The sequence below is a fragment of the Ptychodera flava genome, chromosome 17, assembly GCF_041260155.1.
Source record: "Ptychodera flava strain L36383 chromosome 17, AS_Pfla_20210202, whole genome shotgun sequence".
Classification (NCBI taxonomy): domain Eukaryota; kingdom Metazoa; phylum Hemichordata; class Enteropneusta; family Ptychoderidae; genus Ptychodera; species Ptychodera flava.
Genome location: NC_091944.1, coordinates 10,531,906 through 10,549,662, shown reverse-complemented (window position 1 = coordinate 10,549,662; position 17,757 = coordinate 10,531,906). Strand labels below are relative to the sequence as shown.

The 17,757-nt window shown below is 36.0% G+C and overlaps 1 protein-coding gene across 3 annotated transcripts in view; it reads left to right on the top strand.

Moving 5' to 3' along the window:
• The window catches only part of LOC139115382 (gamma-2-syntrophin-like), a 112,290-nt gene that overhangs the window by 9,924 nt on the left and 84,609 nt on the right, over positions 1-17,757 (top strand). Inside the window, exon 1 of one of the 3 annotated variants that reach the window (XM_070677453.1) lies at positions 5,630-5,861. The exons of the other annotated variants lie outside the window; for them this stretch is intronic. The gene's annotated coding sequence lies outside the window, so the exon portion shown is untranslated. Of the gene's footprint in view, positions 1-5,629; positions 5,862-17,757 lie in introns of those variants that run through there. 3 annotated transcript variants of the gene reach the window in all.

Genomic DNA, 17,757 nt, shown 5'->3' with positions numbered 1-17,757 from the left:
AGAGGGCGCTTTCCCAAGATGACATCCACAGGGCCAGGGGTCATAAATGCCATGTGTGTAGCATTGTGAAGGCTATGTTCATATACATGGTAGAGATGAAAATTTAATTTCATAATAGCAGCAAGTGTCATAGTTATGATTGTATCAAGTCATTTATTCTTCATACCCATAAATATGCAGCAATAAGCGGTTTAATACAACCAAGATAGATGTTGTAAATGTGACAGACAGCTGGTTCCTCGTCCAAACATTCTTCAATCAGCCTTCCATTGACAAGTTTGCAAAGCGGAATGGCAAATTGACTCAGTCTTACATACAGCAGGGTGCTCACAGACCTTGGCACACTAAATATCCATGCCTATTAATGTCACATTCAGTCAGTGTGAGTGAAGTCAGCTTAACTTGACGCATGAATGTATCAAAACAGAATGTGTCAGCATTTTGTTACCCCTACACGTGCATGTATGTGTAAATGTCCAAAGTGATGGTCATTGGCCATGCTAAAGTAGAGAAACAGCAGAGCCAATAGAAGAACACTCTGAACATATACACCTAATGATGTAGGCTAGCATTTTGTTTGACTATACACTCTAGTGTTATAAAAGGCAATATGGCAGTACTCTAACTCCAATGAATAGGATATAATAATTCATGTAACCTCCAGAAAACACTGGTAGAAGGTCATCACATGGGAATAAACATGAACGGAAGGCAAAAGAGGTAGCAATAATTGGTTTGATTTACCTGGAATGATTTTTGGTTAATTTTAAATACATTACAAAACTGTAATTTTCAAATGTGAAAACAAATTTTAGTAATTGATGGAACATGTACTGTACAGTCATCATTTCATACTGCGATAGAAGAAAATAGATATTGCCATAAACAGTATTAAAGTACTGATGGACAATACTTAGATATTTGTAGTTCGCTGTAAAGTATAGAGACTCTGCAAGTTCATGCTGTTGGAAAGTCTCTTGTGAATTCTGTAGAAAATTTCACCAGTGTATGCACTTGTACATGTATGTCAAAGATGGGACCCAATCATGGGAAAGCGTCCTAGTGACCTCTCCAAGATGAGAAGCCAAGGAGTCAAATAATGGATTTGTCCCTTGTGTGTCATGAATGTCTCACAAGCATTTACCGGTATATGGGTTATCTGGTAGTACCAGTACTTCCATATTCTTGTCAACAAGGTCAATGCCAAGGTGGTTGGTTGGCATGACTTTGTACATGTACCTGGAGCCATTGAAGGACTGTGCTACCAGTAGAGTGAGTACTGTTCAGTGGATCTGAGCCAGTATCTTATTCTGGCTAGTCAGACACTGACAGTGACATTCAAACAGGTACATATGCATAAGCCATCATCGCCAAGGCTGAACACAGAAATGGCCCTGTTTCAGGGTTACTGTCACAACCAATACAATGTGTCAACTCTAATCAAATAAATCACCCTCTTTTTTGAAATATTTGGGTTTGACCTTTGACCTCAGTTGGTTAATTGCAGCTACCCATTCTGTGGTTGGTCACTTTTATTGCCTCGTTTCACGCTTTAGATGCGTTCCTTAGCAGTGACACCTGAAACGTCGTCAGTGTCAAACTTGTCAAGTTCTTCTTGCAGGAATTGCACTTCACGAACACAGTTTTCTGTAAGTTTTACAACTTTTTTCTTCATCTTTTGTTCAATGTCAGTCTGTATTAATATCATTTTCTAATGTTTGATAGATAGTCCGTGACTGCACTTTTGAGAAACAGTGTTAAATTATGTTTTGGAGAAAGCTGCACCAGGGGTGATCCCATCGATTCTCAAAATGTCTCAATCATCAGTCATGCAAGTACATATTAGTAATTTCCAATTTTTACTGTACAGACAATCTAAGGCTAACTTTCGAGGTGCATGAAGTTTTCATTGTCACTTCTCTGCAAAAGCTGAGAAAGGCTTATAACTGGGACAGGGGCTTTTTATTGGTATTTCAGTAACTACCGGTAATGTGTGTTCACTGTTTGATTGTAACATCGTTGGTTGATCATTTCACTTTTAAATGTTTAAAAGATAGTTCACACATGTAACATCAAATGTGCTGAGCCGTTTTAGTTTGGAGCATTGTCATAAAATGTTTCTGTAATTTACTCACGCATAGGAATTTGCTTACTAATTAGTCCCCACGGACACCGTCCGGGGGGACTTATAGGTTTGGTCATGTCCGTGCGTGTGTGCGTCCGTGCGTGCGTGTGTGCGTGCGTCCGTCCGTTCACGCAGATATCTCAGAGATGCAAGAAGCGATTTCATTCAAACTTGGTACAAGGATTACTTCATATGTCATACAGATGCACGTCGATTTGTTTTGTGATACGATCCAATATGGCCGCCAGGCGGCCATTTTATTACGATTTTTTCATGTACAGAGCCATAACTCAGACATGTTGCAACCGATTTTATTCAAAGTTGGTACAAGGACATTGACCAATGTCATAGATATGCACGTGATTTTGTTTTGTGATACGATCCAATATGGCCGCCAGGCGGCCATTTTTTAACGATTTTTTCATGTACAGAGCCATAACTCAGACATGGTTCAACCGATTTTATTCAAAGTTGTTACAAGGACATTGACCAATGTCATAGATATGCACATCAATTTGTTTTGTGATACAATCCAATAAGGCCGCCAGGTGGCCATTTTATTATGATTTTTTCATGTACAGAGCCATAACTCAGACATGTTTCAACCGATTTTATCAAACGTTGGTACAAGGGCATTGACCAATGTCATAGATATGCGTGTCGATTTGTTTTGTGATACGATCCAATATGGCCGCCAGGCGGCCATTTTATTACAATATTTTCATATACAGTGCCATAACTCAGACATGTTTTAACCGATTTTATTCAAAGTTGGTACAAGGACATTGACCAATGTCATAGATATGCATGTCAATTTGTTTTGTGATACAATCCAATATGGCTGCTGTGTGGCCATTTTATTACGATTTTTTCATATGCAGAGGCATAACTCAGGCATATCTCAACCGATTTTATTCAAAGTTGGTACAAGGACATTGACCTATGTCTTACATATGTACGTCAATTTGTTATGTGATACGATCCAATATGGCCGCTAGGCAGCCATTTTATTACGATATTTTCATGTACAGAGCAATAACTCAGACATGTTTCAACGGATTTTATTCAAAGTTGGTACAAGGAGATTGACTAATGTCATACATATGCATGTCAATTTGTTATGTGATACGATCCAATATGGCTGCCTTGCGGCCATTTTATTACGATTTTTTCCTGTCGAGGGCCATAATACTCTAAGGCATATCTTAACCGATTTTATTCAAAGTTGGTACAAGGACATTAACCTATGTCATACATATGTATGTCAATTGTTTCTTGATATGATCCAATATGGCTGCATGGCAGCCATTTTGTTACAATGTTTTCGTGTCCTTAGCCAAAACTTGGGCATGTCTCAATTAATGAAGAGGACTCTATCCTCTTAGGACATGTAATCAAAGTACCCATTACAAGTGGGGACTGTGTCATCAACGATGACTTGTTTTAATTAGCATATTCAGTGGTCAACGGACTAGAATAAGTCTGGGCAGTGCAACGTATTCTCAGCTGGGTCTGTGTTTACTTCCAATCATTCTACTCCCGGTCAGATAGTACTCTGTTGTCCGTTGGATTAACAATAGAATGGCAGGTTCATTGTTTAAGTGAAAAATGCAAATACTGGACTTGCTCACTCTATCTATATGCAGCACTATTTGTTTATGATACTCCAACAATTAAACAGCATTGACCGTAGCTGCTGTAATTCTTTGGTTTGTCTAGTACATGTTACTAGGCAAATCTTCAAGTACCACCGATAATATGCATCTAATGTGTAAATGTTCCTTAGAGGACAGAGGCAGGGGATTAACTTGATCTATCAATGACATTACAGTGACTCTGCTTGTATTCTAGTATTGGTATATCCCCTTTATACCCATCCCTTTTCATTATGGGAGAAATCCTGTAGGGCTTTACTTTAACCCTTTAAGTGCTGTAATTTTTCCCACCAAAATTTTACTGCCACATTTTGCCAATTTTTTATGAATTTTTTTTATTTTTTTTGATAATTTTGGACCAATTGGACATCACATTCCATTTGCTACAGTTTGTTATCAAAATTTTGACAAAAATCTGAAAAAAATTGACTGGAGTGTGTTTTCTAAAGGTGACAAAAATTGACTTTGGTGCTCAAAGTTAATATAGGAGATTTGTACTGTAGCTTGTGGACATGCAGTTTATGTATGTACATGTATGTCAAGGGGTTAAGACATTGACATAGTGAAAGTGTATGGTTAAGGGTTAGCAGTATTTATGATACACATGTTGATGATCAAGTGCATGTCATCTTCAAGGTCAGTTAAACACAGCTGTTTGTTCAATGCAGGCATGTGACCATCTAGAGTGAGACTGTCAAAAAATAATTCAAAATGCATTTGTAAATTATTCTCACCTCAACTGCATAGCGTAGGTGTACTGTAAGCCTCATGCATTATGTACCACGGAGGAAACTCCAGAACTGCATTTCGTACAGCTTCAAATACCTGTATGCAAGGGACCCCTTTCCATTGAGGACGTAGCTTTCAACATAGTAGACCGGTTTCAATGGATGAGATAGGTGGCTATTCCTGTGATTCAGTCATTAAGAAAACTATAATTAAACTACTTTTTGAGTTTTCATGGTAAATACATCCTTTACATGTATCCTGGAGGGTCAAACATGTAAGATAAGGCAACACCATCCAGTGGATGCTTCTTGCCACATATTTCAATTAGATTAAATTACAGTAAAGGTACTTAAAGAGGGTGGGGGGGGGGGGGGCGTAGTTGTTGGAACTATGCCTGTGTGACTTTCTTGTTTACAAACAATGTACTGGTATTGCATGCACGATATCTAGATGCATCACATCAACATTGAAATTTTATGATGCACATTACGACAGACATGTTCCAACTTTCATCACTGGCCAAGGTACCTTGGATACGGTGTGTACGTTGGTCGCCTGGGTCCCATACGACCTTTAAGTGCAGTTCCAATGACCCCGACTCACTTCAAGACCTTTTGGACCCTCATACTGTCATGCTCTTCCTCTTGTTGAATAGTGCTTCATGAAATTCATTAAATCTCAAGTTCACAGATATCTTTAAGATCTTGGCTATATACAGTGTAGTCATCTGTACCCTATCTAATTACACATACCTGTAGCAGACAGAGTTCTTGAAGCAACACCTGCGGCTGGTTTTACCGTAATGCATGCCTTTTCCTTTTTAATGTACATGTACCCATTCCAAAGGACGGCCTTGAGACCATACATTTATTTGCATAACGTCCGGCGCAGCTACGGATAAGATGTTTTCCCTCAATGCTTCTATTGTGATAACCACAATACTGGTCACCTCCCATGAGTGTCATACTGCACAATGACCTGCTATAGAGATCTCGACCACTTGTAATCTGCCTTGAGAGGCATAACATGACTAGTGAGGTGTGTGCGGTCAGTATGCCAAGCTTTGTGTAAGAACACTTTTATGAGGTGTTTTCACCTCGGTAACTGCATCGTTAAATGCATAGTCGCTGCTAAAGCGATCATGAGGGACAGATATCTTAACCATTAGGTCTGCGAGCAAATGCGTTTAGAGGTTACAGGTCGGGCACCTCTGAAGACACATTTACGGATGTGCAAATTCCACATGTATTTAGCCCATTAATTAAATCGAGAGCATTGACACTTTTATTGGGTGTAACGAAAGTGGGCATCCTACTAGTCTCTGTTCAGGGATCAAGACAGCGATAAGCCAGGTAAGAAATTACAATAATACCATCCAGACGTCATTAATTGCATGGCACACTTTTATCACTGAACTGTATACTGTCAGTAAATTTACTCATTTCTGACTCTAACCAGTGGAAATACATATGTTGATTCCATCATGAACCGCAGCAGTATTGGTAGTTGTTTTTAGCAGTGAAGGAGCGTGACATACTGTATTGCTTTGTATTACAGTTGTGTTCACAGATGATACCCAGTGCACTGGGATAGCCGTGTGCTGACCAAATTGTGAAATCTGTGTGTCAATTTATCGATTTCTGTGAATTTCCAGGCATCAACCCTATAATACATGGACATGTAATGTGTGAAACTTTCTCACGTCATAGACAACTATCCACGTCTTAAACTGACCCAAAGAGTTCACAAGTGTTGTCATGAAGAGGGCACACTGTAAAACAGATGTAGAATTGATGTCATGTCTTGATTTCTGAAGGAAAGATTGACTCACGTCGATCTTTCAGTCGCTTGTCAACAAACATCACCCAGAAGTGAAAAATTGCCTGTGATTCTAGGCTAGTGAATGTTCCAATAATCAAAAAACTAAGATTTTATCAATGGTGTCTGATGTAAACATGCACTTAACACTAATGTAACACAATGGGCTCTGGTGCTTTGTTTCCAATGGATTAACCTTTTGAGCGCCAAAGTCAATTTTTGTCGCTTTTATAAAATATACCCCAGTCAATTTTTTTCTGATTTTTGCCAAAATTTTGACAAAAAACTGTAGCCAATGAAATGTGATACCCATTTGGTCCAAAATTGTCAAAAGATTTATAAAAAATTGATAAAGACTGGTAAAATGTCGCACTAAAATTTTGGTTGGGAAAATTATGGCACTCAGAGGGTTAATAAGTAACTTTTAGGGGAAAGTTTAACGTACACAAAGTATAGGGGTTCTGTGGACCCGTACATTGGGGAACTGATAGATTGTCATATAATTCTTGATAAATTATAGTACACTTTATTGAGTCTGTCATAATTCCTTTCAAAGCTGACATCCAGCACAATAATTATACATGTAACTTTCATTGATTAAAAAGAGTTATCAAGAAATGGTTTTGATTATGGAATTGCAATATTTTGAACAAAATCAACAATATGTATAAGAGATACAGGGTCTGTTTTTAAGTGAAACTTTAGTTTGTCGTGTTGTCATGTGCATGTAGGCACTGCTGGGGTCAATATCTGGTTGCAGTGTGAAGGTTGTGTTAGTGATCTGGTGGGAAATTACATGTAGATGCAATTTGGAGACTACCAATTATCAATTTAAACTTGACTAGCATGATCAACTTATCGCAATTCCCCATTCAAACAGCTTGGATGTTTTAATATTTACTCAAAATTGCTGGAAGCTAACATGAAATTGCAGCTATGATATTTTCAGCTCATCTGAGAATGGCAACTGTGAGAAAAACTCTTCTAAAAAGCAGGCTTTTACATACATTGTAGTGTATATCAATCAATGAGTTGTAACAGTATGTTCAAATCACCCGCTATCTATGGCACGTTCAAAAAGTGCCCTACGATAGCATATAAACCATAATTTATATGCAGTGTTCGCAAGCCCTGCTGTGAAGGGTGCTCCAATGGCAGCTGCCAGTCCTGGCCAGATTTGGAAGTAAAAACCGATAATTGTTGCAATTTCAGACTTTCAAACTGTCAGGAATGTCAAATTAATCTGATAACGTCCCAGCTATCTGAACTGCGAAATCGGGATAACTTCTGTAGAACTGAATGCATACAGAAATTAATAATAGCAGTTTTATAAGAGGATTAATCAATACAGTGGCGTATTCTGATTAAGATGTTAAACAACCTGAGATGAAGATACATAAATGTGAAGGATTATTGTAAGTATAATGAATATGGCAAGTGTGTTTGAACTGTTCATGATGATTTCTAGACAATTTACTTCATAATCCCTATGGTCAAATGGTAGGTGAAAATGAAACAGACACATGGACTAAAAAGTCAATTAATGGAGTTCATTAAAAATAAACTGTCAAGGAGAAATAATCTGTTTCTGAATGACATTAAGAAAAATTAAGTGGGAATGTTCACTGTTGTAACACAATATGTATTACATGATTAAGCTTTTGTCGAAATATTTTAATCAGCATTTTTGATAGTTCCTTAAAATGACTGAGTCAATCATTAAAATCCTAAATATGTTTTGTATGGAGTTGCAATCAGGGATTAGCTGTAGAATCTTGTATATTCAATACAGAGTGTATTTCTGGTGGCTTACTGGTACAAAGATGCAAGGGGTTCAATTTGATAGTTTTGTCGTGTAATATGTAGCAAGCACACCGTTGATTAAAAAGGCTCGCTCGCTCCTGTAAACTTGTGCATTTTGTTGTGAAGTCTGAGACGAATATTTTACGCCGTTTGTGACTTAGTGAGCATAGATATGACCTGATTATATTTCACTGGCTGCGAAGGTTTGCACCTGCCATTTATCATCATGCACTGATCAAGCCTGGAGATGTACGTTAAATTACATCGTTTCAACTGCAATAATTAACTGATAGACTCGTTCATAATATATATATTTTACTACAGAACACATGTACATATGTCAATAGAATTTCCCATGAATTTAATGGCCAAGTAAAGTTTGACACATTGAATACACTCTCAGCATTCTAAATTTTATGAGTAACTTGCACAAATTTAGCATTGACAGCCAACCCTGGTATGGTTACAGTCATGGTGATGCAGTGTAGATATGGAATTGAACTTCAGGGCAACTGTCATAGCGCCCCCTAGAGGTATGTAACTGATGAAATTGCCTTGAGCTGTGTAGAATTGCTACTATTAGTGCAAGTTTTACAGTGTGATGTAGATAGGACTGAATAAGATTAAATGGCATTGTTATGAATTTCCAACAACTAATCAAGGTAACTACCACAAGAGGAAAAGAATTTCTGTTTACTCAGTGCATTATCAGTTTCAAAGACGTTACAAGTTTTCAAGGAACGGTAAAACTTTAAGTAACTGTGGCTGTGATGTTCCTCTATCAATTCTTTGCAAGAGTTTGGTTCAGAATTTTCTTTCATGGTATGACAAACCGTAGGATTCAAGCATAATGATTTTTGAAAGGATAATCTCAAAAATTCTCAAAAACATGCATCTGGAAAAGGTGCAGAAAGGGTATTGAAAAAACCGCTATATTAGCACACAATGTCTTCAAAATTACTAAAATTCTTCTGGTTACTAATATTTGAAAGATCAAATTATTGAATGTTTTAGGGAATATTTTAAAGCTGTACTGGTATGTTCTTGAAATAAGATGGAAAAAACATCAAATAGACAACCATTATATTCGTCCTTTAGTTTACATTGGATTATATAACGATATACCGGTATAGAGAATGTCAAAATGAAACAAAATTGTACAGAGGGCTTTTATTATTTGTCATAAAAAAGTATATGAGATCTTTAACGAAGTGATCCTCATTGTGATGTGTACAAATGGAAAATACTGCAAATGCCTATACATATAATTTTTATTGTCATTTTTATGCCGTATATACCGGTACATATCTAGAATGACGGATCACACATAGGGGAATACACAAGTCTGAAAATATTATGATGTATTTTTTATTGGGAAATTTATTTTCATTATCTGTGTTGGGTCAGCCTGTGATACATATCTACCATCACTGCAGTGGAAGTCGCACAACAGTTTATTATCAAGTAAGTGGCATATTAGTGGTATATAGATGATCATTAGAATACCAGTGGATAATGCTTTACTCACAGTAGTTTACTAGGGCATTTACAGTAAGTGCTTGGACTGTTTGAGAGTATTACTTAAACACGTTTTTCCTACAAGGAAGCTTTTTGTATGTGCGTTTAAAATTCAGTGGGACATGATGTGATGATCACATTCTGACCTGAATATTGTCAATGGGATTCAAACTTAATACTTTGCGGTTGGCCTGATTAGGATTTAATTTTTAACCCTTTAATTTTTCCCACCAAAATTTTAATGCAATATTTTTCCAATTTTTGGGAACTTTTCTGTAAGTTTTTTGATAATTTTAGACCAAATGGATATCACATTTCATCGGCTACAGTATTTTATCAAAATATTGGCAAAAATCAGAAAAAAATTGACTGTTGTATATTTTATAAAGGTGACAAAAATAGACTTTGGCGCTCAAAGGGTTAAGCGTACATAAAACAAATTCCGATTCCAAGAGCAATATGTTCCCATGTCTTGATGACACCATGTAAAAATCCCAGTGATCGCTATGTTGATAGATTCATGTGAAAGTTCAAGTTTGAACCAGTACATGGTACTGCAGGAGCCCACTGTAGCGTCCCAGATTAATAATTCTAAGCATTCACCTGTTAGGTATTCAGTAGTGGCTCTGCGTTATCTGTTTCTCTATATTTACTCTATTCGATTTACCTTGCTTTGTGAAATTGGCTGTGTGCTTGAGAGTAACGAGGCAGATATATTCAATTAGATTGTTCAGTGAAACTAACGTCAATGTACACAGCCATCGATTTTCAGGACTGCTAAAGATGTCTTCATAAACACTGTACGTGTACCAAGGGCGCAATCATAACTGTGATTGCAATGCAGGCTGCCAAATGATTTAGCAGATGCAATTTAGTGTAAACTGTACACTGTCAGAATGATATAGCAATTGCTTTGTGTCTCATCGCGTGGCGCGTTTCAAATTCAGTCAAACAGTGTGTGTCGTGTACACGTGTCTCAGAGCAGTGCTGAAGCCTTGCAATACACACATTCTTTTCACAAGCCAGTGTGATACAAAAGTTTGTCGAAAAAAGCAATTGTCACTGTCATGTACTCGTAGGAAATTGCAGATAATATGTGGTCGTATGTTCTTAATATAACACATAGCACCATTTACATGGTTGCCATGACAATATTCATTGAACTTGGCATCAGCCATGTCTTTCATAGAATTTCAAAAATTTGCAACGCTGTACTGACTCAGATTTTATTATCTTCAGTTATTATCGCCCACGTCCTCATACACCTGAAACTGCATCAATTGTGAGTTTTATGAATGTAAACCGTCAAATTCAGTCCTCAATGTTGATTGTTGCAGATATCTGAATTTTGCTTGAAAAAAATGTATTATAATGGATGACTCTGAAATTGTAAAGATACCATCTCACTATACATGTACAACTTGATAATAGTATTGCTGATGAATCATAGCAACAGTGATAACTGAAGTAGTCTAGCATCTCAATGTCTTTCAGCCTTGGTCCATACTCCATATTAACGAAGGCCCAAGATGCTGGACTGTACCGGTACTCCGTACGGATGAAGGCCAAAAGACGTTGAAATGCTAAACATAAAAAATTCAGAATTATTGAACATTTTTGAACAAGTTTGACAAGAAACTCATTAGACTGAAGAGATTGATGATCTAAGTGATATTATCAATGTCTGTCTTTATAATGAGAGCCTAGAAGATAGTAAATGCCAGTATTGGCTACTTTATAATGAGACCCTGATGAAAGGAAAGGCTGGAGATCGATATCAGAAATTGTCTGTTATCCTCGTAAATCAGACTTAGCGGCATTTACTGCCACTAAGGAGTAAAATGCTCAGTGAATTCAGCATTATTCACTATTTGTGTAATGGTGAGTAGATACAAGTGGAAAAATCATAAAAATCATTTTATGATAGTAACAGTTAATGGGATAATGATCACTTATATCCAGCATGATTTTCTTAAATTTTCTTTTCTGATTTTCATACTTGAAATTCATGTACCAGTACAAGCATATCATCACTACAACAACACATCTGTAACTTTTTTTCAGTATTTTTTTTGGGTAATTAATTGTACTTTTGTTTGCCCCATTTTGAAAGATTAGTTCTTGGAAAGTTTGAATCTACTCCAGTTAGTGAAGACTTTGTGCCTAATGTATTAGCGGAACGCAAAAAATTTGCCAGCCTCTCATTTAAATACAGAGCTCTCACTGGTCAAGGGTAGTCATGTGATAAATTTATTAATAGGTACCATGTTGCTATCATGTATGATTATACTGTGTTGATTTGGCAGACTGAAAACAATATTTTTCATGGAGGAGTATATCACAGTTAAAAATTCCTTTTACTTAAGATTAGCGGACTGTACAAAAAAGAATAATTTGTGGGTGGTTAGCTGAGCAGCTACAACTTCCAGTCTGAATTTTGAGTTACTACATGAAATCTTTATAAACATTTTTGGCAATTAAGAAGCGGTTACGTTGCCATGGGAATATATCCCTCCCTGCCGGAGGGAAATCACATTCCTTTTAATGATCGCGCTCTGCTAAATACACATATCACAGCTATTCACAATCTGCTAATGATGGCTTGGGTTGGTCGGACAGACAAATCACTCCAGAGTGCACCTCTATAATCTGTATATCAAATTGACAGCCGTAGTAGTGATACAGTAACGTGCTCATTCATTAGTCTTGCTTGGAAGCAGACACCATTTGTATTCAGCCACAGCAGATGAACCTATCCAAGTCCAAAGACGGCTTGTGTATGTTAAACTGCTGCAGTTTTACAGGTCTGTATGAATTTAATTGACCTATTTCTGCACGAGATGTTGCTGTTTTGGGGAGCATCCTAGGGCTGTGGCTTCAGCCAATTAGAAGGCTTGTCCAAAGCCATAGATGTACTCCTTGCTGTTATTGGTTACCGATATGATTTTTGCAGAGTGGCTACTTGGTTGTCTTTTCTCAACCTTTTTATGTTTTGGTAGAAATGAAAAGTCTTGCAAACTAATGGTAAAGTTGAACTGGTCAGGATAAGGATAGCACATAGATGTTTCAGAAAACGCGGCAATGTAGTTCTCGGTTTTACCCCCAACTGTTACGTATGTTCAGTCTCATTATTTTTACAGCCTCTGCATGACATCACTCTTTTCGTACAACCACTGTATCCAAACTTGTTTATTATGTAGAGTAAATTCAACATTAATTAATGTAAATATTGAAATTTCTCTTTACAAATATTTGATTTCATCACCGGTGTGGTTATTGCTGGTCATTATGTACATGTATAGTGTCTAAATTGGTTTGTTGAAGAAATTTTTACCAGGATATTTAACCTTATTTTTTGGGTAAAATGTCTGATTTTTCAGATTATTTTTATAGCATGAAATGGCTTATTAACAACCATTGTTGGATGTTATAAGGATGTAGCATTTACTCAGTGGCAGCCAGGTCACAGGATGAGTCATTGAGTCATCCGAGGTCTTGAAAGCAATTTAATTGGTCGGTGAAAATTCAATATCCGTTTATGAAAATCAATATAAAGATCACATTTGTAATATCTGCTGATCCATCTTCCCTCCACACAGCCAAAGAAAATAAACTTTAACCTTTTGCATGTGCACTGGCATGACTGAAGTACTCTGGGTCCAATCTGCCTTCTGACAGCAATCATGTCTTCTTAGAGGGCCCTCCTACAGCTTTGCAAAGCAACTGTACCCCCCAGGATTATGCTGAATTTTAAACTATTGTAGTGTGGATCCACCACTCATCAGACTTGCCAGATATTTCTGAATAAATGACCTATCTTTATCGAAGTTCCATAAGAGATATATGCAAATATATATATATATATATATATATATATATATATATATATATATATATATATATATATATATATATATATATATATATATATATGTGTGTGTGTGTGTATATATATATATATATATATATATATATCTCTATATATATACATATATATATATATATATATATATATATGTGTGTGTGTATATATATATATATATATATATATATATATATATATATATATATATATATATATATATATATGTATGTATGTATATATAGAGAGAGATATATATATATGTATATATATTATATATATACCCGGTATATATGTATAAGTTACAAATGAAAATTATAAATCCAGAGTTTACAGTGAAGAGGAAAAGTGCTCAAACAAACAAACAAACACAAATAAACAAACAAGCAAGCATTCAGCATTTCTGATTTGAGATTATTTGTTCAAACTTGCTAACATTTCTGAACACAGAAAATGTCAAAATTGCATCTGATGGAACATGTATACATCCAACAAAGTGCATAAGCTGGAACACTGGATAATCAGAAAATTTGAGTGGATGTAGAAAATGCCATGCAATTTAGACTTCAAAGATAACAAGCTTACCTTGAAATGTGAATACACCGTATCTCTCTCAATAAAGCTGTGATCATATTATTGATAATCCAAGCTAGTTTACCAAAGCTATCAGTTTTTACTGGGTAATGTGAGGTAGGATTTTATTGCACTTTACCCATTAATGCTTTATTGGGCAGTAAAAGTCAGACACGAAATCTGACGGCTTTATTTTATCTAGATTGAATTCCAAAGCTTTTTAGCTGACTTTGCAATTGACGCTAATAAACTAGACATGTACTGTGGTGTGAGAGGTAGACATGAGTGTGTTGACGACTATTAGTATTACTGCGGCTGAAGGGGAGGCAAATTTTTTCAAAGCCTGGATACCAACAGTACTGTCAGTTGAACAATAAAAATGACAATTGCCCAAGTTGCTACTCACAGTTGAGCTGTTATCCACATTAATAAAACCTACCAAATTCGATCGCAATGTTTCCTTACACTTACACAGTTAGTCTTCTGTTTGAATTGTAAATGGCAAGTTACACAGTCTTTACTCAAATAAAATTGCAGTGGTTGGATTTGCAGAAACTGAAAATGCACAGCTACAATGTAGGTTTCAGATAATCGTACATCAAGTTTTAAGATGTTACCTTTCGATTTGGTAAACGCATTTAAAATCAGTTTTCTCATTGTTAAAATTAAAATCTTTCCCAGAAGATACTCATAGAATTTGTTTCTCACCTTCAATGGAAGACTAGCACTTGTAAAAGCAGTTTTGAGGGTCTTGTTCAGGTACTGAGAACTTGGAGATTCACCATGCAGAGAGTTTTAATGTAGGTCACACTTAGAAAGTGAAAGACTTAAACTTTTTAGCTCACTTTCCTCAGTGAAACTTTCAACCATTCTCTTACCAAATCAAGAACAGAACAAAAATCAGGTGTCACGATGGAAATTTTGGTACCTACCGGTACATGTAGCTAGAAAAACAAATTACCTAACATTCTACACTGATATTTGAATTCAAAATGGCCGCAATCCCTGTGTTACTCTTTAGGGAAACATTAAATTTGAAGTTTTCAAAAAAAAACCCCCAAAGACGCTGAAATTTTTTTACTGATAAAGCTTTAAAATGAGCCCCTACAAGTTGTAACTTAGAAAAGAATGACATATTTTGAGAGTCGGAACATCTATCCCCGATGCGCATTCTACCTTCAAGTAACAGTAATTCTTTGCTCCTGTACTTGCTGACAATCCTGCCAATTGTTTATTTGCAAAAATTAATGAACTTGCTGAGAACATATATGATGTACTTGTGCGTTACCACCTTCACCTCAGAAAAGTGTGGAAAATTAGACTTTTTTTTTCAGCCGTAGGTCTGTTACAGCTGTCTGGTTTATTCAAAATTAGGTATCATGATAGTGGGTGATTATGCAGAAAATGAATTATAAATATACCAGTATGTCGGTTCACACAGAGGGGAGATTTAACCCTTTGAGTGCCAAAGTCAATTTTTGTAACCTTTATAAAATGTGCCCAGTCAATTTTTTTTCAGATTTTTGCCAAAATTTTGGTGAAAAACTGTAACCAATGAAATGTGATGTCCATTTTGTCCAAAATTATCCAAAAAAATACAGAAAAATTCATAACAATTGGTAAAATTGAAAACTGAAATTTTGGTGGGAAAAATTACAGCACTCAAAGGTTTTAATCTTTAGACAGCAGTCAAGTTGTGTCTTGTGGGTACTTATGTATCAATTGATCGGAACAAAATGATTGTGGAAATTTTTACTCAGATATGTGGTACAGTACTATATACCAGTACTTGTGCCTTGTCAGTAGTTGCATTTGATATCGTTTATGAAAATGCATTGTGGTAGCGGGAATTTGTCAACAGAAATGTCCAATCAGGAGAATATTGTATTTGCATTTTTCCGCTATAAATCATACCAGCACATCTCTTACCTCATTTGCATCTTGAATAAAGGAGGGTCATCAAATTATATAGTGGCAGGTACATGGAATACTCATAAACGTAAAGTACATTTATGTCGGTTTCAACTCTACCCTACAGAGGACTCGTCCTTGTACCAGGTAGAGTATAAATTATGTCATTATCAGTATGTGTATCAAGGTGTGAAAAGTTCAAAGGTTAGGTGGCAAAATTGAGGAAAGGCACAATTAGAGCGTATCTCTCTTCTGTTATGCGATAGATTTTTATGTGAAGAAAAAGTTGTACTAAAATAGACAGCACAGTCATGGAAAATTGTCCATCCTCATCTTTTGCCCTCCAAAGATGTAAGTGTACCAATTAAGATCTGCGGCCAGAATTGGCTATGTTTATCATGTGAGTTACCTTGTCTGATCTATCTATTAACATCCATGAAAACAGGCAAAAACTGAATGGCAGATATTAATAACGTAAACCTGACAGTTTGAAAAAAAAAATGAATTACTATTTCTAACTCTTGAAGCAGAGAAAACACACATTTAGTGGACATGTAGACGGTGTTATTTTGTTATTCAGTGAAACTTTTATGACCCTTTTCTCATGAATTTGAAGTTTACATTAAAAAATAAATCTTTCAAAGACTATGAAATTACTGATGCCAAATTTACTGAACCACTTCAGATGAAATACCTTTTATTGCCTAATATTTGTGTAATCAAAATGTAATTATTTTTAGCCGCCGTAGTCCTTCGCCACAGACATCTTTGCATGAAAAATGTTGTCCTGGAGCAAAATCTTTCAAAGTGTATCTGTGCAATTAATTTTATGCCTCGGTAATATTTTCCCCCATGCTTTTCAACTACATATTACCGCCCTCAGCTAGATTGAACTGGTGCTCTGTGCAGTTGATATTAACTGAGTTACAGATGGTAATGGACAAAACCTTCAGTGTTAACCAAGTGTGTGCACACACAATATTCTTTTATGGTGTGTTTTCATTTACTTCCAAGAGCAGCAGACGTGTATTATCCCATGTGAGTAATTCAATGCAAAAACTCATCAAAACGTTATCTATATTCCCATAAGAATGTTTTTTTCAGTCACAGCTCTGTCCATTACAATTCAACCAGAGGATATACGCGAAATATACTCAAGTTGATAAATTTTTGTACATCTCTGTTCAGTTTATCCAGGGGTATATTACAAGTGTTTCTAACCTGCCTGCACTATTTTTGCTCTTATGAGAAGGGATAGAAAGTTTGATATTGGAGAATTGCACTTGATATCATTTTGCTGTTGGACAAAAAAGAAGCAGAGACATTTTCCTAAAATGCCTGTACATTTAAGGTAGATTGCGCCTCGGGGACAGATATTCGGACTCTCAAACTTTTACAATTCTTTTCTGATCTACCACTTGTTGGGGTTTATTTTAAAGCTCTTGGTGTAAGAAAACTTTTCACCGGCTTAGTTTTTCGAAATTCGAAAATTTTATTTTTCTCCATAGAGTTAACACAGGGATGGCGGCCATTTTGAATTTTAAATATCGGTAAATCTTGAGTTGTTTGTTTCTCTTGTACCAAAATTTGCACGATGACCCCGATTTTTATTCTTGATTTTGAAAGAGAATGGTTGAAAGATTCCTTAAGGAAAGTTTGAGCAAAAGTTTAAGTATTTCACTTTTGAGGCGCATACTACTTTAATAATGCGTACATTTGCAGTAGATATAAGTTGAGAAAGTTCTCTGCAATATAAAAGCATG